This window comes from Mytilus galloprovincialis, chromosome 5, assembly GCF_965363235.1.
Source record: "Mytilus galloprovincialis chromosome 5, xbMytGall1.hap1.1, whole genome shotgun sequence".
Lineage (NCBI taxonomy): Eukaryota > Metazoa > Mollusca > Bivalvia > Mytilida > Mytilidae > Mytilus > Mytilus galloprovincialis.
The window spans coordinates 29,306,759-29,332,514 of record NC_134842.1 but is presented as its reverse complement, the minus strand read 5'-3'; the positions used below and the strand labels follow the sequence as shown (position 1 = coordinate 29,332,514).

The window sequence follows — 25,756 nt, the reverse complement described above, 5'->3', positions numbered from 1 at the left end:
TAGAATCGGGACGCAGTCGAAACCGACTCGGTCGAATTTTACCTGGCGAAAGATACAAATTGGATTAGAAGCGGTTTGAGAACGGGATTATCGGGATAAATTCGCTTGGAAACGGTTAAATATCGACGCTTTCTGAACAATATCTGACTGTTGTCGTGATTAAACTATTTATTTTACAAATTTTAATTAGAGTTTGAATTTCCATCCACGATTCACAGGATCGCGATCAGACTTTTGACAAATTTTAATCGGGAATGGTCCTGTTAAGGACGGCAGTAAAAATCGTGAATCTGTGAACCCAGCTTAAGAGTTAAAGAGAAAGTACAGCATTTGTTGTCTTTTGTTTGTGTTGTTTTCTGAATTAAACATTTTGTTCCATTTTTGAATCCTATTGATTTTTCATAATATTTATTTAGTTTTTCGTTTCGTTATTTTAGTTTTTATTTTATTTTGTTGTCAGTCTTTCTTCGACTAATGAGATAAGTGTTTTTTCACATTTTACGTTAAAACTGTGTCAAAAAATAGAAAATAACAAAGATCGAGTCAAATTATATATTTTACAATTTCAACGGTTATTGATGATGAAATACGCTGGTTTGTTCTAATTGTGTCTCATTTTCACAGTTTATTCATTTCCCCATAAACATATCATGGCAACTGTTAATCTTTTTTACAATCAACTTGTTTTGTTTTGTTACATATCTTAACACTTGTTGATGTGCACGCACGAAATGTTAGTTGAAAAATATACTTTAACATGTCTAAATGCAAGTGTTATATCAGTTTGGTTCTCAAGTTTGATGTGAAAACACAAAATTGAATATTATCTTATCAATTTTGAGTTATTTAAATAATGAGTCGTTTTAAAAGAACGTGTTAACAAAACTTGTAGCCTAAGATATTGCACACAGAAAACGGAGTAGGCAATTTTATAGGACAAGTTTAAATAATTTGAGCCCTGCGTGTGGTTTTTGGTTTTGAGAAAGAGATTAATTCCCCACTTTTCACTTTAAAAATTGTCAATGAAAATAGGCCAATCCAACCTATAACATATAGATATGATTATACAACAATCCGAACTTGCATATATCTTTTCAATCAACTGTTATAAGAAATGTAATTAATAATATTTTTTCCAACATCGTCCCCACACTATTATCATCCTGAATAATTCAACCTATATAATGTCATTATGTACACTTAAGGTGGTATGGGAGTCTAAAATAGAAATGATAGAATTTGTTCATACTTTGCCAAAACGTTGTATCCATTGATACATGTTGAAAAATATAATAAAAATGATAGGTCACTGCGCATTTTCTCAAGCTACAGGACGGGACAAAATGGCACATTTTGTATGGATTATACAGAAAAAAACACCATTTTGTGATTAGAAACTAAACAAAATGATAGAATTGTTAAATACTTCAGGAAAAGATAGCTTTCAAACACTGCTTTGAGAATATCAAAAGAAAAGATATGATCACCTTACGCTTTTTCCGGCTAAAATACAAAATAGGAGAATTCCATACAGAATCCTTCAGAAAATGCACTTTTTTAGAGTTACCTCCCCTTAAAATGCCAATTTAAAAAAAAAAAAAAAAAAAAACAACCAAAAATAATTAACATTTGCAAAAATATCAGTATTTAGAAGTTATATTCTTATAAATTGGTACTTTTAAATGAAAATGTACATTAAACATCTGCATTCCTGCATCAAATTTTGCTAACTTGATGGAAAATCTGGACCTTTGATTCTCTGTTTTTTACAATCCAAGATGGAGGAAGACACCCATACCACCTTAAGACGGGATTTGGTGATAAATAAAAATTGTCAAAGATCGAGATATCTTTTATCATAATAGTGATAGTTTTTACGTTAAGGATTATCTCTTCGAAATACTATAAAAATAAAAAAATAAAAATTACCGAAATTATAAGATCAAGTCACGCTGTCACTGTCAAACTAATATGGCGTATCGATAAAATCGCGTAGGTAAAGTCTCGTTCTAACGACGGTGATGTTGAGTATTATTACTCTGATTGGTGTAACGATTTCCAGTCCCGTGAGTATACTAGTCCCAGGTTTTTCGCATGCGATTTTTTAATATGCCGTACAACAACTTTTTGTAAATCTATAGTTAAATTTCTTACATTTTTCGATCAACGTGAAATTATAAATTGTACTGTATGAATTTCAATAAAGATGAAAGAAATGATTCTTCGATCCAATATATTCTAGATATACTTATTCTGAATTATACACATGAGTTATAAAATTATATGATTAACAATTGATCAGTGTCGACACCAGATGCGGTTTTTGGTATGGAGCGCTCTAACCGAAATCTAATTGTTTTTTTAGAAAAATCACCACGTTAACAAATGTCAGTAAGTGAAATGAATTACATCCCTTTTAATTCATATTTCAACGTTATTGAATTCGATACAGGGAAATGACATGATAGGATGTTAGATATTACATTTCAATCTATATAATATATTTATAAGAGGCAATAGAAAACAACCAATTAGCAAACCTAATAAGTACCGGATCATATGAAATTTTGACTTTAACTTATAAATATAGAAACGTCGAGTTCATAGTAAGATTAATATAGAAACTTGTCAAATATCGAGTTCATACTTATAAGCACCTAAAACAACAAGGAACAATGAGGTTCTTGTGCATATACTTTATGATTTTCAGTCGTTTCTTTTTTGTGGATTTACTTTCTAGGACCGACATATACAAAACTTTATTCAACCGAACAGATCTTCATTGTTCGTATTCTTGTAGTAGGAATGAGTATCATATTGTCAGTTGTTGTATGTGTAGTATGTACAAATCACAAGAAGAACTGTATTCATTGACAGTTTCGTACAATGACATTTTGGAATATCCTGAAATAGAAATACCAAATGTTTTGAATGTTCATTACCAGATAAAACACTTATTTAGGTATATAACGAGACTCCCAGTCAGCATGTGTAATTTTACTAGAATCGTTCAAATGGATTTTTCGTACAATCAGATAAAAAGAATTGACAACATTTCTTGCATCAAAAGCTTAGACACTCTGAAAATGCGTAAAAACAAAATAGAATATTTGAGGAGCGCCACTTTTAGCGGAATGAAATATTTACGCAATATTGACCTTTCATACAACCGTTTGAGGTACATCGAACCAGGATTATTATTAAACATGGCTGCAAGTCTTCTTAATTTTGATGTGTCTAATAATCTATTGACCACAGTAGATATCACCAATATTTTGTGGGAAAATCAACCAGCGTTTTGCGAAACCGATTTTTCCTTCAATAAGATAACAAGTATAAGCAATCAACTAGATTGGACATGCAAAAGGAATACACAATTTGGATATGGAGGATACGTTAATTTATCTAACAATAATTTGTCACGTTTTGTAAAATTTTATAAAATAGGATTTAGAAATATATTTTTTTTAGGAAAACTGCTATCCTATGGATTTGATTTACGAGAAAACAATTGGATATGTGACTGCCAGATGTATTTCTTAGCATCAAAATCGTCTATTCTTTTAGATAAGATGCATAGATCCTATTTCGAAGTGACTTGTCATTCTCCTCCAGAATTGAAAAATGTGCTTCTAATTGACATAATTAAACATCAATCCCTCGATCGCTTAATTTGTAATTTAACAATTGCTGACAGATGTCCTCCAAAGTGTCGCTGTTTTTACCAGCCTAGTAGATCCAGAACTGTAGTGGATTGTTCCAGAACAGGACGAAGTGGATTGCCATCTGCGTTGCCATTGCGAACTGATCTTGAGATAGATTTCTCAAGTAATAGATTATCAAGTATGATCAACAATAATCATGAAACAAAAATTACTGGTAATGAAAGCATACTATACTATTATAGCAAATACATTAGAAAACTGGATTTATCGAACAATAGCATTGAAATAATACCGGACGATCTTATGGTTGAATTAAGAAACGTAAGTTTTATTAATTTGTCAAAAAACAAAATGACGAAAATCTCACGTAATTTGCAAATGTTTAACCCTTGTCAGATTTATATAGGAGAAATCGTTATTCACTGTAAATGCAAAGACATATGGCTTCAAAACTGGCTGCCATCATTTCAAAGGAAATGCTACAATAATACGAGAGTATATTGCAAGTATCATAATAAAAAAGTTCACATATTGAATATGACTAGACTCGAACTTGGATGTAGACTTTACAATGACTTTATCTTATGTTTGATCATTTCATTTGCCGTGGCAGTGTTTATTGTAACTGTATCATCGCTTTCTATATATACGATTCGTTTTGAACTTTTCATCATAACACGAAAATTTCTGAAGTACTGCAAAGGGATCATAGTAGTTCCATCAGACGCATATACATATGATATCTACATATCTTGCAATGAAAATGACGTTTATTTACGGCATTGGCTGACGTCATCATTTGTTCCTTTTCTTCAAGAAAAAAACTTCAGTGTGTTTTTACCTTATCGAGATTGTCAAATAGGGCGACTGCGTGAGGAAGAAACCATTGATATAATGTCAACAAGTCTTAATTTCGTAATTTTGCTGTCCGAGAATTGTGAAAGTTCAATGGAAATGTGGATTAAGAAAGAATGGAAATATGCATGGTACAATTATAGATATGATATCAATCGAGAAATTATCGTAATAAATTATGACATGATGGACTATCAAGATGTGTCACATAAATTTTTGAGAGCATTTTTAAAAATGAATAGTTTTATAAATTTTTCAAAAAAGGATAAACTCATAAAGGCAGAGGTGTACTCGAGACTACAACATTATCATGATTCAGTATTCGGAAAAAAGTTATGCAACGGACCACGTACAAGGCGTAATAGTGATCTAGACACTGACATTGAGATGAAAAAATCGTAAAATCAAACATGACATTAAATCGAATATTCTTATAATTCTGCAGTTATAACCTTAGCATACAATCATGTCTACAGCAATAAAGTATAACAAAATACTTATAAGTACTAGCAATTTATTTATCATAAAATAGACACCAACATAGATCTCAGCATTATCACACATGTGTTCGATATCTAATTAAAACAGTTATTAAAAAAATAAAGGAACAATCTACTTAGAGGGAAATTAGGATATTTTGTCAGGAGGAATCATATGACCCACAAACAAGTCTTTATAATAATACGAATATCGTACTTGTATAATTTGTGACGATCGTATTATTGTCTATATATGAGCAAATTTCAGCAGTCTCTTAAAATTTGTTTCACTCATTCTTTTTCAAGTTATTTGTCATTTTGTGATATGTGTGCATTACAGGGGGCGTTTATCGAAAACAAAAAATCTGTCAAGCTAACCAGGAAGACTTCGTGTACTATTTTTAAATTTCTAATGCTTTTCAAATATTATAATTGCTTAAAGTATGACACTTCATACCATCTTGAACGTTAACACTTTAAATAAAATCTTATATTGAAATTGTTCAAGTAGTTGCAAACTAGAAGCGACGATCATGTAGAGCTCAAATTTAGTTTAAACATATTTTATTTGCTGAATTAAAACAAAATGGATTAGACACAAGTATATCATACTTATGAAGTCTTCTCCATAATACAATATAAAATTACAATAATAGTATAATATAATGGACATGCATATAAAGCAAACAGTTAATAAAATTTAATACTAGTAAAAACAGAGAAGAGAGAGAAAAAAAACAGAAAAAGAAAAATTTGCAAAGTCATATGATTCTCTGACGGTGACATGTATACTGATGATGACGATGAAGTACTGTGCCAGTAACAATAACGCTCTATCAAGGCATTATCAATCTGTTTGACCTTTTTACGAAATTTTGAACATGTTTGAAAATTTGGATATTTTGCTCATTCGAAAGTTCAAAGTGTCCGCAAATTTTATAGTTTTGTATCTAAAGCAAAGTTTTCGGATAGCCAGTTAAGATTATTAAATAAGTTTTTTTTTTCTATATGATGTGTATTTTTGACAAACAAAGAAGTAATGGTAGACATCCTTAGTATTTGACCCACAATGACCAGAAGGATCATTTATAATATTAGCTCTAAATAGGTCATTGTTGATGAATGAAGCGGAATATCTCAATTGCGTCAAGGATAGAGCTCAAATACCGAGTATATAAAATGTAATCGACAAACCCAGATTTAATGTTTTATGAAAATTTTCCAAATTAAGTTTTATTGAAGTAACTTGACTAATCATTTAAAAGAAGGTGAAACCTTTTTTAACAATTTATATTATAACTTGACGCTGTACTGTGTCTCATAAATATTTCACAATTTTCGTAAAATATTTGAACTAGATTTATATGGAAAGGCAACGGGGTCAAAATTCTTACTTCGTAACTTGTCAATTTGTCAACTTGTATATTGATGTTTTGTAACTTGTCGATTCGTAACTTGTCAATTTGTATATTATAACTGTGTGGTTATCAATTTGTATTTTGATGTTTTGTAACTTGTCGATTCGTTAATTGATAATTAGTATATTGATGTTCTGAGACTTGTCGATTCGTCAAATGTAGATTTGTAAATTGTCAATTTGTCTATTGATGTTTTGTAACTTGTCGATTCTCTTTAAATGTCGATTTGTAGATTTACCAATAAAGATGTTTTTGAAAACACACAGTTACAAGTTACAAATTGACAATTCACGTATTACGAATTTTAAAATTACAAGGATACGTGTTACAAATTGACATATTACAAAGATACAAGTTACAAATTGACAAGTTACGAAGTAAGAATTTTGACCCCTTGGCTTTCCATAGATTTAAGTATCTACGTGTATTTTGATATATGTGCTGTCTCATTGGCACTCACACCACATCTTCCCATATCTATGTAAATTTATTTTTTCTGAGTTCGTTGTTTTTTCTTTGTGTTTTTTAAACCATGCTTAATATTGAAACAATGTTAACCTATTTTCACAGGGTTTTTATTTTGTGTTGTTACAACACTGCCCCAGATACGAAAGACGGATAAATGCTGACACAAATGTGTATCCCCGCCACATTCTTACTATGCTTGTTCAATGTCATAAAAAAAAGTAGTTACCCTAATTGGTTTATGTTTGTTTTTCGTAAATAAAATTATAATACATTTTGCAGATAGTTTTCTCGTTCGAATAGTTTATATTTTTCTTGTCAGTGTGACTTTATTTTATCTATTTATTCATTGTTAAAGGTCGTACTGCAATCTGTACAGGCTTTCTTTCTCATCAATATAATTCTATTATATTTTCGTCTCATATGCCAACATATCACATCGGTTTATTTATATATTCATATTGTATCGAACATGTATCAAATAAGTTCATAAAAGTCGAATGAATGTCATTGTTTGGAAAATTGTAACATTGTTCAACGAAGCAAAGAGTATCGTCAGTACATGTTCTTTTTCTTGTTTAGTAATCAAGTAAGGTTCACACCTGACAATTACCTATTTGTCTTACTATGACGTTGCATTACCTCTATAATGAGTTGGCATCAGTGTAGTATAGATAACTTTAAATGAGAACTCAATGAAAGAATCAATTTTCTTAACCACCTACTAAATTGATGTTGTGTTAGAGTAAGAGGAGAGTCGATTTTCTATTGCGTGATACCAAATAAGGTGATATAACTTATTATCATATCTTCTAGGAGCAACACGACGGGTGTCATATATGAAGCTGGATCTGATAACCCTCTGGTGCAGAATCCGTGACAACCACCGGGACAGACTTTTTATTTATACAAGAACGCTTTAACAAAAATTATTTTATTCCAACATTCTTTCGGCAGGAAAACAGCGGTAATTCGTCAGTAACAAATCGATTTTATTTCAGAAATGTTAAAATATCTTCTTCAATTTTATTATCAAAATTCGAGAAGTTAATGACCTTTCTTAAAGTAAAAAACCCTCGAAAGAACTTCTTGACAAAGTCATCGCATTTTACGAAATCGTAATTGATGACAATAAGGTTCCGACTAAAGTCACATTTATAATAATTCCATGCATATCTCCATTCTCTCTTATTCCACTCTTGAGTTCCATTTGTAATGTCACTAAGAAGTATTATAAAATTACGACTTTTGGACATGACGTCAATCGTCTCTTGTTCCCGAGGAGCTCCGAATGCACTGTCTCTAAAAAATATAAACACATCAAACCCTTTTCTCTCAAGATAAGGAACAAAGGAAGTTAACAACCATTTACGAACTAGTGGATCATCCTCATTTGCTGAAATATATATATCGTGTTTTATACAATGTGGCGCTACTGGCTTCTTACAGAAATTAAATATAGATCGTGTTAATATAAAACATTCATACCGAAGCTTGAATACCATCGATGCAATTATGATCACTGCAGCAACTGCTGAGCATATCGACATGTTTAACAACGAGGCATTGTTATTTGTCTCAGAACATCCAAGATCTACCTTTTCCATTTCAGTAATAGGACGTAGTAGTCCATTATGTTCGCATACAATCTGTGTGTTCCCAGTACAGCTTTGGTATTGTAACGGTAACCATATCTTCAGCCAAAGATCCTCGCATTTACATTTCATAATAATTTTTCCTAAAGCAATCTGGCATGGCTTCAGCATCTGCAATGACCTTGGAATCCTTTTTATAGCATTGCTTGTTATGTTGACCAGTTGTATTTTTCTAAAACGATCTAGGACTAGATCTGAAATGGCTTTTATTTGGTTATTTGACAGATCGAGTTTCTTTATTCTTTCAACCATTTCCAACCCAAACTGTGATATGCCTTTTAAATTTCGTATGCTATTGTTTGTGAAATCTATTTGAAGATTATCATACAAAGGCAGAGCTGACGGAATTCGTGTGAGTCCAGACCCAAGACAATCAATCACTGTTCTATTGCCTATAGCAGGCTGATAAAAACAATGACATTGTGGTGGACAACGGTCAGCTAATGACAAGTTACAAATTAATTGATCAAGTTCAGAATTTTTTATGATGTCGAGCAATGTTTTCTTCCTTAGGTGTCTAGGAGATTCACAAGTCAAGAAAAAGTTTATTGTATGAACCATTTTCACAACCATTTCAGATGCTTTCGCGAATGGGTAAATTTTACAGTCGCAATTCCACTGATTGTGCCATGCATATATTCGCCAGCCATATAATTTTCCTATATGTTTAACGTTCAAACCATTTTCGCCAAAAAATGAAAAGTATGTTAAATTATTATATGATCCATCCAGCCTTCCGAAAAAAGAAAACTCCAATTTTCCTTGACTTCTCCAATTCAATTCGTTTGTAATAGAGCTTATGGAGTTATGTGAAAAATTTGCCTTACAGAAAATGGTCTGTGTCCATATTATGTTTGTAATATCAAGCGAAGTAAGATAGTTGTATGAAACATCAAACTCAAGCAAACTTCCATTTACGTTAATTAAAAATCCAGGTTCGATAAATTTCAGTCTGTTATGAGACAAGTCAATTACACGAAGTAATCTCATATGAATAAATGTTTCATTACTTAAGTATTCCACTAGGTTATGTTGCAGTTTTAATGTATCTAAGAATGTTATGCATGATACAAGATTGACGTCCTTAATTTTATTATAGGACAAATCCAAATGTGCTATTTCCGGAAATTCACAAATGTTACTCGGAAAATTCTGCAAATTATTATGACGGCTTTCTAAGTAATAGTTTGAATGCTGCAACGTTGATCTTACAATCGCTTCACTTTTGTAACCTGACATTTTTTTCAAAGATAACATGCCGATATTATCTAACACCTGATAGGTAGTGCAAATGCAATATGGTACGGACCGAGATAATGAGCTACACATTAAATCCTTTCGTCGGAATTGTGCTTGTAACACTTTCTGTAAAAGGTCTGCAGAAGGGTTTAAGTCTAATTCAGGATATACTAATGGAATTAGATATGGAGGCAAGTTATCTAATTTCGGATATTGATCCGAATGCACAAGAAGGATTGCAAAAATGAATTCCCAAAACATATTTATCCGAATCCTCATATACAACACGACATCGACTGAATATTTTTACGGCAGTTATGATATATGATTCCTCTATATATCGTAACCACTCTTTCTTAAACACTTATGAGAGGACGACGACAAGATGATGTGATTTACGTCTTTAAACCAACATGCATATAGGTCTCTAAGGTATTTTCATAAGTGCTTATAAGTATGTTATTCCTCAAATGATAAATTTGTTTGAGATGTAAGCTACCAAATCTTTTTAATCCTTGAATCCTCTCAGATGAGAGTAGATGAACGGGGAAGTTACGTATATGATGAATACTATGTCCATAAACATCAAGTATAAAGAAAAGAAAATCTATAATGTCTTCGCATGCAGATTTCTAATCGTGATATAGATAAGATCCATCACAATATATAAGGACTGAGACATGTATTATCCATTCGATTGATGGCTTTAAGCTTTTGATTTGCCATTTGCTATGGACTTTTCTTTTCGAAATTTCCTCGGAGGGAGTTTGTTAATTTTGGTTATTTTTTGTTATTTGTTCTTTTCATATACTTTGAAATGATTTCAGTGTCTATTTTTTCAAATCGTTAGTCTTTCTGTAGTCTTATAACATGTAGTCTACGTGGGTTTGTTTATTGGAATATAACTAGTAATTGTTTTTTTTACTCAAATTTATGTAGTCTGTAAAGAGACGCAGACTTTATTATTTGTAACTTGCTTGAGGTGGCTTTCGTTACCTGCAAGTACTACTTTTCGTTAGATTCGTCTTAGCGCAATGTGTGATGTGTTGTTGTAAGCTATCTATCAACTGTTTTGTTAAACTTGTACAGTTAGATTTATGACTTTGAATAATTCCATATTATTTCATGACCGGGCTTTTTATAGCTTACTACATGGATTTTTAAATTGATCTGTAATTGTCTTTTTATCACGGTTGTCGTTCAAGTCACTGTTTTTGTTCCTTTATTACTGCATTGTTTTTTTGCAAAGTCTTCAATGCTCAGAATTTGAGAATGTTATTGGTCTTCTTCGTACTTTATTAGTTTTCTATGTTGTGTCATGTGTACTATTGTTTATCTGTTTGTCGTTTTCATTTTTAGCCATGGCGTTGTCAGTTTGTTTTAGATTTATGAGTTTGACTGTCCCTTTGGTATCTTTCGTCCCTCTTTTATTTGACTTTTTAACTTTTCTTATTTGAGCTTCACTGATAAGTCTTTTGTAACAAAAAGAGTGACTTGCGTTCACAATTTTAAATCAAGAATCTACGATAAGGTTATTTACTCAAGATTCAATTTATATCATGTTCACATGTGCAGCTTACAGATGCAATCCTGTAAATTAATATTACCAGTATCAATAAACAATTCAAAAACAATAATTAGATAATTGATCGACAATAAAAAAAAAACATAGTCATCATGTATACATTTAAGCATAGCAGTAGGTGTTGGTTTTCAGGAATTAAAAATCTTCATTGTTTTCACCAAACAGAAGTGGCATCATACATCTATTTCTATGATATTTCAAGGTGTTTATTACTGGAAGCAGAGATAAAAATCCGATTGACCACATAGCAATTAACGGTAAATGGAGGAGACATTTACAAGATGTGAGAGTAAGGCGAGGCGCTGATGTAGGAAGTGACCATCATTTTGTCACAGCAAAATTCCAACTCAAACTTTTGAGTGCATCAGAACCTTGTAGGGTATAGAGATTTGACAAAGGAAAACTCAGACACATGTAAACCAACCATGACTTCAAATTACAACTAAAAAACCGCTTTTAAGTCTGAGAACAACGTAAATGTAACAACATGGAAGAAAGTGAAACAGTAGATGAACAATTGGAAGAAGTAAACGACCCTTTAAAAAAGACCAGTGAAAAAATCTTAGGTTTCAAACGCCAAAACACAAATAAAGAATCAAACAAGAGACATGGAATCTGATTGACAACAGAAAAGAGATAAAGAAAAAGATATTCCATACACCATATACACACTCTGATAGACTGAAAGGTAGATTTATGAGTCAATACTAGTACTAGAGCAAATTAAAGAATTGTCGACCTTTTTCAACTTACAAAGTAACTTTGGGGCCACAAAAGAAACACAAACGTGTTTAACCCCGCCACATTCTCTATGTATGTGCCTGTCTCAAGTCAGGATATGTAATTCAGTGGTTGTTGTTTGTTAATGTGTTACATATTTGTTTTGTACATAAATTAGGCCGTTAATATTCTTATTTGAATTGTTTTAAATTGTCATGTCGGCACCTTTTAGAGCTGACTTTGCGGTATGGGCTTAGCTCATTGTTGAAAGCCGTACGGTGACCTATAGTTGTTAATTTCTGTGTCATTTTGGTCTCTTTCGCAATCATACCACATCTTCATTTTTATAATCCAATAACTCCTGAAAGAGAAAAAGAGAGTAGATGGAATGAACATTTCAAGACGGTATTAAAAAAATCAACCAGAAACAACAGCAAACATACACATTGCTGAACATGACCTTGAAGTAAACATATAAATTCCATCAAAATCAGAGATTATTAGAACAGTACAGAGTCTTTAAAACAATAACACCCCTGAAAACCATAAGCTATCAGCAGAACTATTTAAATCAGATCCAGCCTTATTAGTGCACATTCTACACACACCATTATAAAAGATTTGGCAAAATATCAAGATACTCAAAACCTGTCAGAAGGTAACATCACAAAACTGCCTAAAAAAGGCGATCCCACAAACTGCATTAACTAGAGAGGAATCACCTTATTAACAGTCCCAAGTATAATTTTCAGCGAAATATTACTAGATAGTTAAAAACAGTAATCAACAACAAACTCAGAAAACATTAGGAAGGGAAAGAATTCTTAACACGATATTAGTGCTACAAAACACTATGGAGCAGTTCAAACAATGGCACAGACAACTGATAACAAACTTTATAGACTTTGACAGCTTGCACAGAGGATGCTTCTGATAGATCTTACTAAACGTAGTACAACATCAAAATATGTTAAACATAATTCAGATGCGCTTTGATGTGATATGTGACGATACTTAGACACCTCAATAATTGAATGAGGTTGCTTACGTAACGTTCGGTTCAAAGAGACTAATGAATTGACAAGTCGATACAAATATTTTATGTTTATTTCATCCAAGAAAAAAGTGAACAAAAAATCAAATAATGAATAGAAATACTGCTAAGTTGTTACTTCAGGGTCAAGGACAAGAACTGTGCAATTGGGTAAATAAACTTAAATAATGCAACAAATGCTCTACAGATTCCTGAAAACAAGTTATTTAAAGAATGTTGTATCAATAGCGAGACGGATATAAATAGTTTCCCTGTCCGAACACGGTTGTGTAGTTGTATATCATAAACATTTTGTACACTCAACTTCAGTATCGGATTTTATCATGAACATAGAACAGGAAACGTCAATGTAACCATACATTTAATAACCGGGAAACTCTTGAGGTTTGGAGAAAAGATAAAACGAAATCATTTATGCATGGAACTTTTAAAAGACGAGACGTTTTCATTCAAACGTATACTTTAAATGCGTATGATGGGGGAAGGATGCAAATACACTCCTAGTTTTGGATTAATTTTTTTTCGAAATAGTTCCCTATTTTGACAATTACTTTCAACGCAACAGTAACTTAAGTAGAAAATCGAAAAATTCATATCAATTTTAGCAAGGAAAAGGCATTTATTATTTCTAATTGGATGTTTTATTGCCATCTCATTTTATAGATGAGGAATCATAACACTGGACTTCTTTTGAAGTATGACATTTATACGTATCAATAATGAGGCATTTGAAAAGTATATTCGTAATTTAATGATTATTAACAACTTGATCTGCATTCATACGCAATCTTCACCTCCTCAAAATGATACCGAACTCCGAGGAAACTTCAAAATGGAAAGTCCTTTATCAAATGGCAAAATCAAAAGCTCAATTACATCAAACGAATGGATAACAACTATCGTATTCTGGACTTCTTACAGGTATTTTTTTATGTAGAAATTGTTGGTACACATTTGGTTTTATAGTTAGCTAAACATCTCACTTGAATTACAGTCGCAAATAAATGCATTATGTTTTTACAACGATGTGGGAACAAAACAAACAGACATAATAGGTAAATACGTCAAAAGAGGGGTGCAACAGTCCACGTTGTTTTAATCACTGTAAAAACAAACAAATATGTAACAATGACACAAAATGGGCATATAGGTTGCATTTCTGTAAATATTGACAATGTAATTTCCCATAGGAACTCCTTTTACGGCTAAAACTGTACCACTTTTACTATTAAGTTTTGAAAAAAATCTTATCCTAGAATTGAAAGTTCATATGCACCACAAATGTTTTCAAAGGTCACAATATAGGGCTGTGCGGCCTATTTTCAACGTTTATATGGCCTGAACTTTTCAGAGTTTAAACTAACACTAATTTTCTTAATTACCCTACCTCGAATGAAAGGTTACCACAGGTTTCAATGTAAACAACATGCACATGTAAATATACTGGTAACATTCCCAAGTTATGTCTCTGTGAGATGGAACACAGAGAGCATTCCTGGTAACCAGTATGTAAACAAAATTAATTTTCTATGAATATTTAAGATCTTCCCAAAAGAGGCGTGTTTTGAGAAACAGCTGTATTTACAAAGTGCAACCTATCAACAAAGATTAGTAAGCAAAATTGACAGATAAAAATACAAAAAAAAAACATTCGATACCAAAATAACAAAATGACGGGATGTACAAGTACCAAGGCACGTCAGATGGATATCACAAAAAATACATAAAACATAAATAAGTTTGATATTTGTTTTACAATTTAAATAGCTATAAAGTTGATTATTTATATTTATGGCTATTTATGTATGAAAACAATATTAGGTCAATGTCAGAAAATATCATCTTTTTTTGTACTCGTCACAAAACTGGGGAAGGGCTCGATAAAACCTCGACCTTCCCCAGTTTCTCAGCCTCATAAAACGGATATATTCAACAGTAACAAATTGAAAGTAACAAATGATAGATTAAGCATACACTAACCACTATTTGGTACCATTTTTAATAATTTGTTGACCATGTTTCGAATTGACCGTTTAAATGTTTCAATTTCGCCATAGGACTATACAAGATTAGGGATAGTTCCTTGGTTTTCCCTCTCCCCGTCTCCCCCTATGAAAATTACCTTATGTTATGGATTGATGGCTATTTAACAGCCGAAAAACATCCAAATAAAATGAATATTCAGAATGAGAATATATAATTGCGATAAAAATATAAACCCCGTAAACAGTTCACAGAAGACTATGTAACCCTACCCGGACATATAAGTCTCCTAGTCAACCAGACTTTGTTCTCACTTCTTTCAAGTTTTTTGCTGAATCTACGATTTTCCGCACTCAAGGCAAACACGCTATCACTAGAATACCAAAGCTGTGTCGTCATATTGTTTCAAACTTTCATTATATTTTGGTGTACGCTTTTGTAAATATTACAAAGAGTGCATTCTATTCAGATAAGAAGAATAACACTTTCGTATTTTCTGTCGAACTCATTGTAGACTCAAAGTTTTCCTGGTTTCCTATTCGTATTAATAGAAATACTAGAATTGACATATGTATTCCACCTCTGCATTAGAAATATCAATTTATGAAAGTTAATTTGCCAATAATGATACACTTTGGTGACACTCACATTTTCAAAGTTGCCATATTTCTATGCTAGTACCCCTGTCGGTTATGACAAGTATCTGGTTAGTTATTTTGTCACATGTAATGCTTAACGGATTCTGTAAATTTCCTATTATTACATTGATCTTTTTCGAATTCAGTGTTAGTCTCATGATTGCATCATTAGTTTTGTCGATGTAGTATAATTGATCATCTTTGTCAATAGCAATATCCCCAATATCACAAGTTCCATTCGCCTTCTCTGCTAAAACAACTTCCTTTTGATAACTGTTTGAATCTAACTTACAAATGTGCTTATCGTCAGACACATAAACATCGCCTTTACGATTAACACACATGCTATTTGCTTCAAAGCCTATCTCTGTTTTTTTTCATAGTCGATCCATTGAGCTTTGCAAGAACAAGCTTGTTATCATGAACTGTATATATAACACCATCTTGATATACAACACGATATGAAAACGACTTTAGAATATGTTGTTTCTTTTTTGTTGCTATGTTGATAAGACTAAGTCCATTTTTACCCATTGCCACTAGGAATGTTTTGTCATCTACAGTAGCTACATCTTCAGGAAAATCTCGTAAATCAATGCGCTCATTACTTTTATTATTGATATTGTAAGTCCAAACTTCACGTTCATTACCTATCATAATAACAACTTTCTGTGGAGTCAGACAGGTCCTAAATATTCTATTATCCTCCCCTAAATCAAGTTCAGTAAAATCGTAAGCATGATGACGAGATGCACCTTTTTGTAATCGGATTGAATATTGTAACCCTGCATACCTTCTTGCAATTGCAAAGTCTTTTATATTTCGTTCCTTTACCTCAAGCTTAACTTCTCCTAATGTCTTAAATACTTTTTTAAGATCATCAACTGTCTTTTCTCCGGAAAACGACAAATCCAACTTCATAAGTCCTTCTTGAAACGTTTCATAAAAAGATACTTCGTCATCTTGAATGCGCTCGATGTTCTTTGTTGCAATGAAAGTGCAACATTCGGAAGCATGATCTATGAGTAAATGAAGAGTGTCCTCTAATGATGATAGCATGTTTGATCTCTCCTGCATAGTATCTATGAGTTTAGTCATTTGAGCTCTACATTGCTCGTAAGAACGATCTAGCTGACACTCCATTTTAATTTCTAGTTCATTCAAATATTCATTTATATCCCTACGGAAATTTCTTACTGTTTTTTTAATTTCTTGTTTTTTAGAATTTAAATCGGATAAATTTAGTTCCTGCTCCTTTATTAATCGTAGATAATTTTCTTTCAAATCAGCGAGTTTTCTTTCCAAATCAGTAGTTAGTACTGATGCACTATCCTGACATCCTTTTGCAGCGTTCTCAATGCTCTGGACCTCCATGCAATTGATATGTTTTTCTCTTGTGCACAATCGACAATAAATTTCGTCGTGGGATTTGCAGTGTAAGAAGTATTTTTTGGAGCATTTATCGATACACGTGCATGGTCCTGTTAAAACAGATGTATCTACTTTTTCTGTTTCTGATATTGGAATGATGGTATGAAATTTATCTAAATGTGTTTCCTTACATTCTGTACACATTGGTTTTAAACAATCAAAGCACCACAATGTTGCTATATTTTTGTTTTCTGCACCACGACAAGACCCGCACAATTGGTTAGGTGATTCTGACATAGACATGATAAAATCTTTGTCGGCGATAATGTGCTGCCCTTGACAGTTTTGAAACCTATTGAAATAAGGAAAAGAATGAATGTATTCAATAAAGTATCTAGTAAATCAACCATACAGATAAAACATTACGAAAAGCTAAGTAGTTATCTCAATCATTGATTACACTACTAAGGGTGGATTGCTGATTCCATTAATAATATAAAGGAATTAATCAATTTATGCTTGAAATGCTCAAATTATGGGGCGCCGAATGCGACTTAACTTTTTGTAATCAAAATCAATTTTGTGTACACTAAATTCAATTTTGTTGAATATAATAAAGTAACCATCAGCGGGAGTAAACTTCCCAAATTTTACACTGTTATTTACTGGTTACCTGCTTTGGTAACTATGTAACGTTAACTTTTCAAAATATGTTTATAAGACCATCAAATAAAAAAAAGAATGATCAATGCTTTCAGACACCCAACATACAAGTTTATGACTCAGAAAAATTTAAGTGCATTAAAATGCAGGGTTAATTTTCTGCAACTGTCAAATTCAAGGGAATATTTTTTAGACCTACTTTCGTATACAACCGGATGTGACGTACAATGTTTTGGTGATATTACACCTAAAGGGGGAAGGTTGACATCATATTACATTTAATTCATTTGACGATTAATTTTATCTTCACTGATTCGTTGCTCTGTTTTCCTTGTCGTATAGGAACGAAATATGTAGCATTTAACTATAATTTATATTCATTACTGTATCAACAACATACCAATCCAATTGAGATAGAACATCGATTACATGTTTTCATATCAACAAATTAAGGACTTTAACATCACACCTTTTTTTATCTATCCATTATAATTTGATTGTGCACTAGTTTAATCTGTCATACTGTTTAACTCGGGTTATCTATGTTACGATGTTCTGAATTATCGCATTCCATATTTTGTTGTCGTCACTTTTTTGACATACGCTCGAGATCTTTTACAAGAGTATGTTGTTGCCACATTTTTGCATTTAAATTGCATTATTTAGGTCAGTGTTTTGATTAATCAATCATTTTCATCTACTTTTACATATATATAAACTAATTATAGATAACAGCATTCAAATTATGGTCGCCAGATGCGCGCCTTACCCAAAAAAGACTCATTAGTGACGGTCGGACCAAAAATGTTAAAATTGCCAGATTATGTACGATATATGCCACTGTTATAAATATTTCAAATTTGACACACTTTTTTGCTTTGTAAACAACAGCATGATAAAATCATTTATCTATTCTTGTCACAGTATCAGAAATTGACATGAAAAGTGTTACAATTTATCTTCCATGTGAAAACGTCCTCAAGTATCGAAATATATGTGCAAACATATGTCGAAAAAGTTGTGTATAAAGATGAAATTGATATTACAGAACCGTTAATCTTAGTATATTAAAGTATGGAAAATGTTTAATTAATTTCTGTGTCATTGGGTCTATTGTTGAGAGTTGTCTCATTGGCAATCGTACCACATCTTCCTATTTTTATATAAATAAAAGAAGAAGAGAATGTATTCCACAACACTGTATAAATGATCTTTGCACATTAATGTCATCCGAATTACAAAACTCCTAAGCAAGAGGTTATTCCGTTACTTGTACGCTTCAAAATAACAAATCATTACTGGCAACTCCTTGATTTTATATTGTCAAAATACATATTTATGTGAAGAACATTTTAATGTAATATACATATCAATTATAAAAAAGGATATGCGGTATGATTGTGAATGAGACAACTCTCCACAAGAAATTAAATGACACAGACATTAACAACTATAGATAACCGTATGGCCTACAAAAGTCAGCTATAAAAGGCCCCGAAATGACAACTGTAAAGCAATTCAAAAGAGAAAACTAACCCTGATTGTACTCACACTAATGTTCTCAAAGTGCTGGTTTATAAGGTAACAGTCTGCCAGTACACGTGTCACCAAACCTTGACACATTGTTCTTATTGCCAGCCGAGTCTTTGCACCTTATTTGTATTTTTCTTAAACTTCTGAAGTCAATTGTTTTAATATAGTCATTGGATGATGTAAACTTCCCTCTTACACAATACAACATTACACCATTTACCATACACAGTTACACCATTACACCATACACACTGTGCAATTACAGCATAAACGTTACACCTTTGCACCACACACCTTTAATTTCAAACTAAGCGTGCGACTACACATTTTTTTATTTATTTAAAAAAACGAATTTTTATCACAATGTATCAGATTAAAGATATGTTCTTATCAATATTTTGCATAGTTTTAAATGTCATTCGCTATTCGTTCATACGATTCCCAATCGCAAGTTACACCTAACACCATTCCCCTTACACCGTATACCATAGCATCATACACTTTCTACCATTGCACAATATGCCATACACCATTACACCATATACGTTTTTGGGGAAGATCACACCATCCAATGGCTGTATGTCCTTAAAATATGTTACACAGTTTCCGTTCCAGGGTAACGTTAACCAAGTATACCTCATGCAATTTTTTGTCATTATAGCGGTACTTAAAACAACTGTCATACAAGTTATAAGTTTAGCAAGCTATAATACCAGGTTCAATCCTCAATAATACAATTTTATGCAATTGTTTTAAGTAAAAGAAATGCCTATAAGAATCAGGTATATGGCAGGGTTTTTCTTCTCTTTCTATAATCTATATGTTATTTTTTTTATTTTGTTAGGTTTTGTGGACTTATTTTACCTTTTTTCAATTTATCTTAGAGCTCGATATTTTGTTCATACATTTTCCTTTTCTTGCGTGCTTAGCAGAGAAGTCGAAAATACAAAGCTTAAAGTTTTGATCGGGTATACGTCACCACGACCTACAATGAATAACTCAAGGAAGGCATGCTATCACGACATCAACTGGGAAGTCAAACTGTTATGATATGTGTACTAATTACATTGTACTGATATTGATACGATTTGTTTATATATAGATATAAAGTTATATATTTAACGTAATCTATTATATCTTTATCATGCTTGGGTTTGAATTTCCAATGTTTTGGTTTGTGAATTGTTGTTTGTGTTTTTGTCGTTTGTTCGTTTTTTTGCCATGCATTGTTATCGACTTGTAAGTTTGAATATCTCTTTGGTATCTTTCGACTCTCTTTTGTATTATGCTTTTGAAACCTTATCCTGTATGCATTGTAAATGATATTAGTTTGTATGAGAACGTTTGGCTTAATTATATATTTGGTAAATGTGTAGATTCATTTGTTTAAACTTTTTTTTATATAGGAGTAGGTTCAGTAAGACCCTTTTTGGCCCCAAAATATAGCAGTTTTACAAAATTGTTAAAATGTAAACTTTTAGTTATTTATTAGAAAGAAGAATGCTTCTGCTACAAAAATATGGGCTATTTTTGACAATACCATGCATATATATCGGGTACTAGCATCATTAAGTCATGCTCAATTCCTGAAATCTGCACAATTTTAGCATTTTAGTTGAATTTTAGACGGTTTCCGTCTTAAATGAAAGTGGCCGCATTTGTGTTCATTCCTAAAATTGAAATGTACATGTAAGTTGTATTTGATGATAATACATAACATTTATAAAGGTTGAGGATGAACACGGATGCGGCCACTTTCATTTTTGACGAAAAACATTTGAAAAGTGACATTTTTTGGCATGTTTGATATTTTTTTTTAATTTAAACTAGAATTGGAGCGTTTTAAATGAGTAAATTTTGACGGATGGAGTTAAGTTTAGTACTATGGGGCATTTTTTTCAAAAACAAATCATTGGATCACTCAATAATGTGCAATAGCACTATTAGTATATCATTTTCGTGTCATCATTTGATTATCGTAAAAGTATTGTTTTAAACCTACAGTATCATTTTATCTGTTTCAAATAAATTGAAAGCAACATATTTACATAATTCCATGCGTCCGAAGCACTTTTTTGGATTTACCTTCATCAAGAACGCTCAAAGCCAAACATTTGAAATCCGAGGATGTATAAGTACCGAAAACGTCGAAGAGCTTTATGACAAAAATACCTTAAACAAATAGCCAAATTCATCTAAAGTCAGCTTTGCCTAAGGGAGTAAAAACCGGGGACTGAAAGTCAGAGTTGTGGTACAAATCGGTCAGCAAAATGTGTTTCCATTGTTTCCATTTTCTTCCTTATGTTACTGTTCGTAAACGAACGTGGGGTCAAATTTAAAATATAAAACAGGCATACAGATTCAAATGGTTTGATGATTAACTTGCACAGTGACAATAAGTTTGCGATGTAAAACTAGCAGCCATATATAAATATTATCAATATTAAGAAAGCCAAGATATAGTATCCGTACTTCACGCCAATGAAATACATATAAAAAAATGAAAATTATTCATTTGTTAAGGGGCATAAGCTACAAGATATAAATAATAGAATATTACTTTTTGTGTTACATCATTAATAAAATTGAAATAGTGAAATAATAATTCGCCTTCAACTGCCATTTTTGTTTCAAAATTAGCTTAGAATCATTACTGAACAATTGTGTATTTGCAAGTTAATAATTCAATCTCATTGAATCCGTATTCATGTGATCTTCAATTTAACCTCTTAGCTGTGCAGGCATTAAACATGTATTCATGTACAATGTATTAAAAAGAGGGTAAGCCACAACTCAAATATGAGTATTTCAGTCAAATCAGTAAACATGAATTTGACAGATTATGTCCTTTTAAGGTACCTGGGGTATCTTAATGTTCGACGAAATTATTTTACTATTCTCTTGTAAAATTCCTCTGGTTTATTGTACTTTCAATACTAATGTTAAAATTGGGATAACGAGCCTTGTTTTTCTTTAAAATACGTTAAAATTAATTAAACTTGGATAACTGTATATTATTTATATAATGTAATTTTAAATTTCTTATAGAGGAAACATCAAACGACAGAATACTTCTGAAATATCAAATAATAATAAGGGTTGCGGGTCTTATTTTCTTGAAAAATTAAAAAACACAAATTGTTCTTTGAAATTTAGTTAAATTATATGCCCTTGATTATGAGTTTTAAAAAAAAATCTTAACGTTTTAAATTTGAATATGACTCCTTTTTTATAGTTATTCTTTAGAGGTCAAGTGGTATGCACTGTTCTGTATATCAAATTATATTTTGCAAAACATCAAAATCCTATATTTGCAACATGTCCATAATGGATACTTAGCAAATGACAACTCAGTGCAATTCTTTTTGATATAAATGGATACCCTGTGTGCTTGAATTGGAATCTTATTGTCATATTATGCACTTACTTTTGAAGAATTGTCACTAATTCCTTAAATCATATTTGATACTTAATAATGATTCATACTGTATATTGATACAATATCGTGTATCATAGATATCATATCAAAGCTGTATTCAATAAACGTAGAAGGTTAGATTAAGGCAAATAACACAGCTTGACAAAAACTGATAAAGATGTATCATGTAATTGTACTGAGTAATTACATCATATCTATTGATAGGAAAACAAATCTCAATCATCTGTTTCAAGTGTTCAAAAACAATATATGCTTACACTGTACTTAAAAGATAGTTTAAAATCTAATTACGTCAATGTATAGGACTTAGTTAAAGCTTTTTGACCGTAAAATCAGAAGCATTACAAATCTACACTGAGCACAAGAGTTTAGAAGGAGTATTGTAATTGTGGGTACGTCATCCATTTAACGTCAACATCTTCTGGTGCAAGACGATAACCCTTCAAACAGAATTTTTTATAAGCAAAAAATCATATTTTTCATTATATAAGAAAAGAGCAAATATTAGAAACTCGTTCACAAAAGAAGCAACCTTCAAAAATCATAAATCCGTCCTTTTTCCATCCTTTGATATAAAGATATGGTAGCAATTGCCCTTTACTTTAGTTGCCGAAATGCAATGTCTCTTACATATTTAGCTCACTTGCCTTTTTCACCTATTATGTTTGTTTGGGTTTTTTCACACATCGTTGTCAATATAATGAAATTTTATGCAACTGTCATACAAGTGAGAATTTAGCTAGCTATAAAATCAGGTGTTTTTTTCTCGGAGTTCAGTATTTTTATAGTTTTACTTCCAAAACTCTGGATGTTTTCTTTAGTTAACATATCCAAAAATGTATGGTAAGATAAACAAATACGAGTCGTTAAAATATACGCCAATATCTCAAAGCTTCAATACAAACTTAAGATTTTCTATCATATTTGCCGAAATGAAAGAACGATCAAACATACGCACTAAACAGTGCTTGTTCAGCAAAAGTAGTATCATAGATACAAATAGGTTTATGTGAACAACCCTGATTGAAACAGTAAATACTGCAACCACCCTGTTTGGCAGAAGGATTTGCTTACTTTTTTGTTTACGATTTATGAGTTTGAAAACCCTTTTGTTATCTTCTGACTCTCTTTTTTTCTTTTTTAATGATTAAACAAACAGTTAAAGAGTAAAAAGCATATTTTTATATTTTTTCATGACTATGGAAATACATATTTTTCTTCATTATAAAACTCAAAAGACAATTGTGTAGATAACGTAAAATGAATGTGTCAAAACGTTTCAGAACTTCAGGTCCGTAATATGCTTCAATTCCGTATTTTGCTTTATTTGTTTTTAACATTTTCATTAAAGCGTCACTTATGGGTCTTTTGTAGACGAAACTCAAGTCTGGCGTATAATATTTAATTCCTGGTATCTACATTTCACGGTGTATATTCATAACGCTTCCTTTCCGATAGTATCGTCGTTTTTGCTTCCTTTCCGATACTTTAACACTTCCTTTCGGAGTTACGATGACGACATAGCACATGAACACGAGCTGAAAATGAATAATGCTGCCGTCAGGAGGTAAGTTAAATTAAAAGATGTAGCTCACGGAACATTTGAATGTTTTGTCCTAATTTATACCAGGTTGATTTCATTAAGAAAATAATATAAACCAGTTTAAACAGTTACACAATCTCAACGCCGTTGACGGTCCTTCACGATAAAGGTTAAAAAATACCTATGTTTCCTAAGAAACTATTTTAAAATGCATGAAGCATATTGATTCGCAAACTTTTCATTATATATTTACTTATCAAATGGTTTCACCTAGTCCCGCTAACTGGAAACATCCGTATAACTCTTCTTTTTTTAACCAAGGAAACACTTCCTTTCCGATAAATCAGTCCCAGCGTCAATTTTGGAAACTCTTACTTTCGGAGTCTATGGAAACAACTCCTTTCAGATTCACGTATAAGAAATATTATTTTTAAATAAAAGTGTAGCCGTACGCATAGGCTAGGAAGTAAGCAAGACTTGTACTTATTGTTTTTACGATATAAAAGTATAAGATATAGACTTTGTGACAATGAGACAAAATTTCAGTTATATAGAACATGATAAAATGTCACCGTGAGTGATCATATTACGTATTAAGAGTCCTGCTGGTTAATGCATGTCAGTTAACTGTTAGTAGTCTGTTGTTATTTATGTATTATTGTCATTTTATTTAGTTTCATTTGTTACATCTTCTGACATCAGACTCGGACTTCTCTTGAACTGAATTTTAATGTGCGTATTGTTATGCGTTTACTTGGCTACAGGTAAAGGGTGAGGGCTGAGATTTCATAAATATGTTTAACCCAGCCACAGTGTTGCACCTGTCCCAGGTCAGGAGCCACTGGCCTTTGTGAGTCTTGTATTATTTTTAACTTTAGATTCTTCTGTATAATTTAGAGTTTAGTATGGCGTTCATTATTATTGAACTAGTTTATATATTTATTTAGGGGCCAACTGAAGGACGCATGCGGGTGCGGGAATTTTTCACTGCATTGAAGACCTGTTGGTGACCTTCTGCTGTTGTCTGTTCTATGGTCGGGTTGTTGTCTCTTTGACCAATTCACCATTTCCATTCTCAATTTTATTTATTTCTTAGTTGACTTGGCGAATCACAATTCATAAAAAAGTTTAATTGATGAAATAGTGTAACAAAAAGCTCAAGTGATTTGGCAAACGGGTAAATTTTGCAGTCGCAAATCCAAGGATTTTCCCTTGCAAATATTGCCCAATAGCTACATTTTCCTGCATGCTTTAGGTTGAGACCATTTTCATTTAACATTGAAAAGTGTGTTAAGTTATCAAACGATGCATCCAATACTCCGTGAATAGAAAACACCGAATTCTCTTGACGTTTTCAGGTCAGTGTGTTCGTAATAAAATATATGGAATTATGTGAAAAAAATGCCTTACAAAATATTATTTGTGTCCATAATATGTTTGTTATGTCCAGA

The 25,756-nt window shown here is 31.8% G+C and overlaps 1 long non-coding RNA gene across 1 annotated transcript; it reads right to left on the bottom strand.

Annotated features, from left to right (window-relative positions):
- Positions 1-16,242: 16,242 nt before the first annotated feature.
- Positions 16,243-22,853, bottom strand: LOC143074431 (uncharacterized). The gene is made up of 2 exons (XR_012977856.1): positions 22,751-22,853; positions 16,243-17,479 (listed from the first exon to the last, which is right to left on the bottom strand). It is a non-coding gene; the product is annotated as an uncharacterized LOC143074431 (long non-coding RNA).
- Between the last annotated feature and the right edge of the window lie 2,903 nt (positions 22,854-25,756).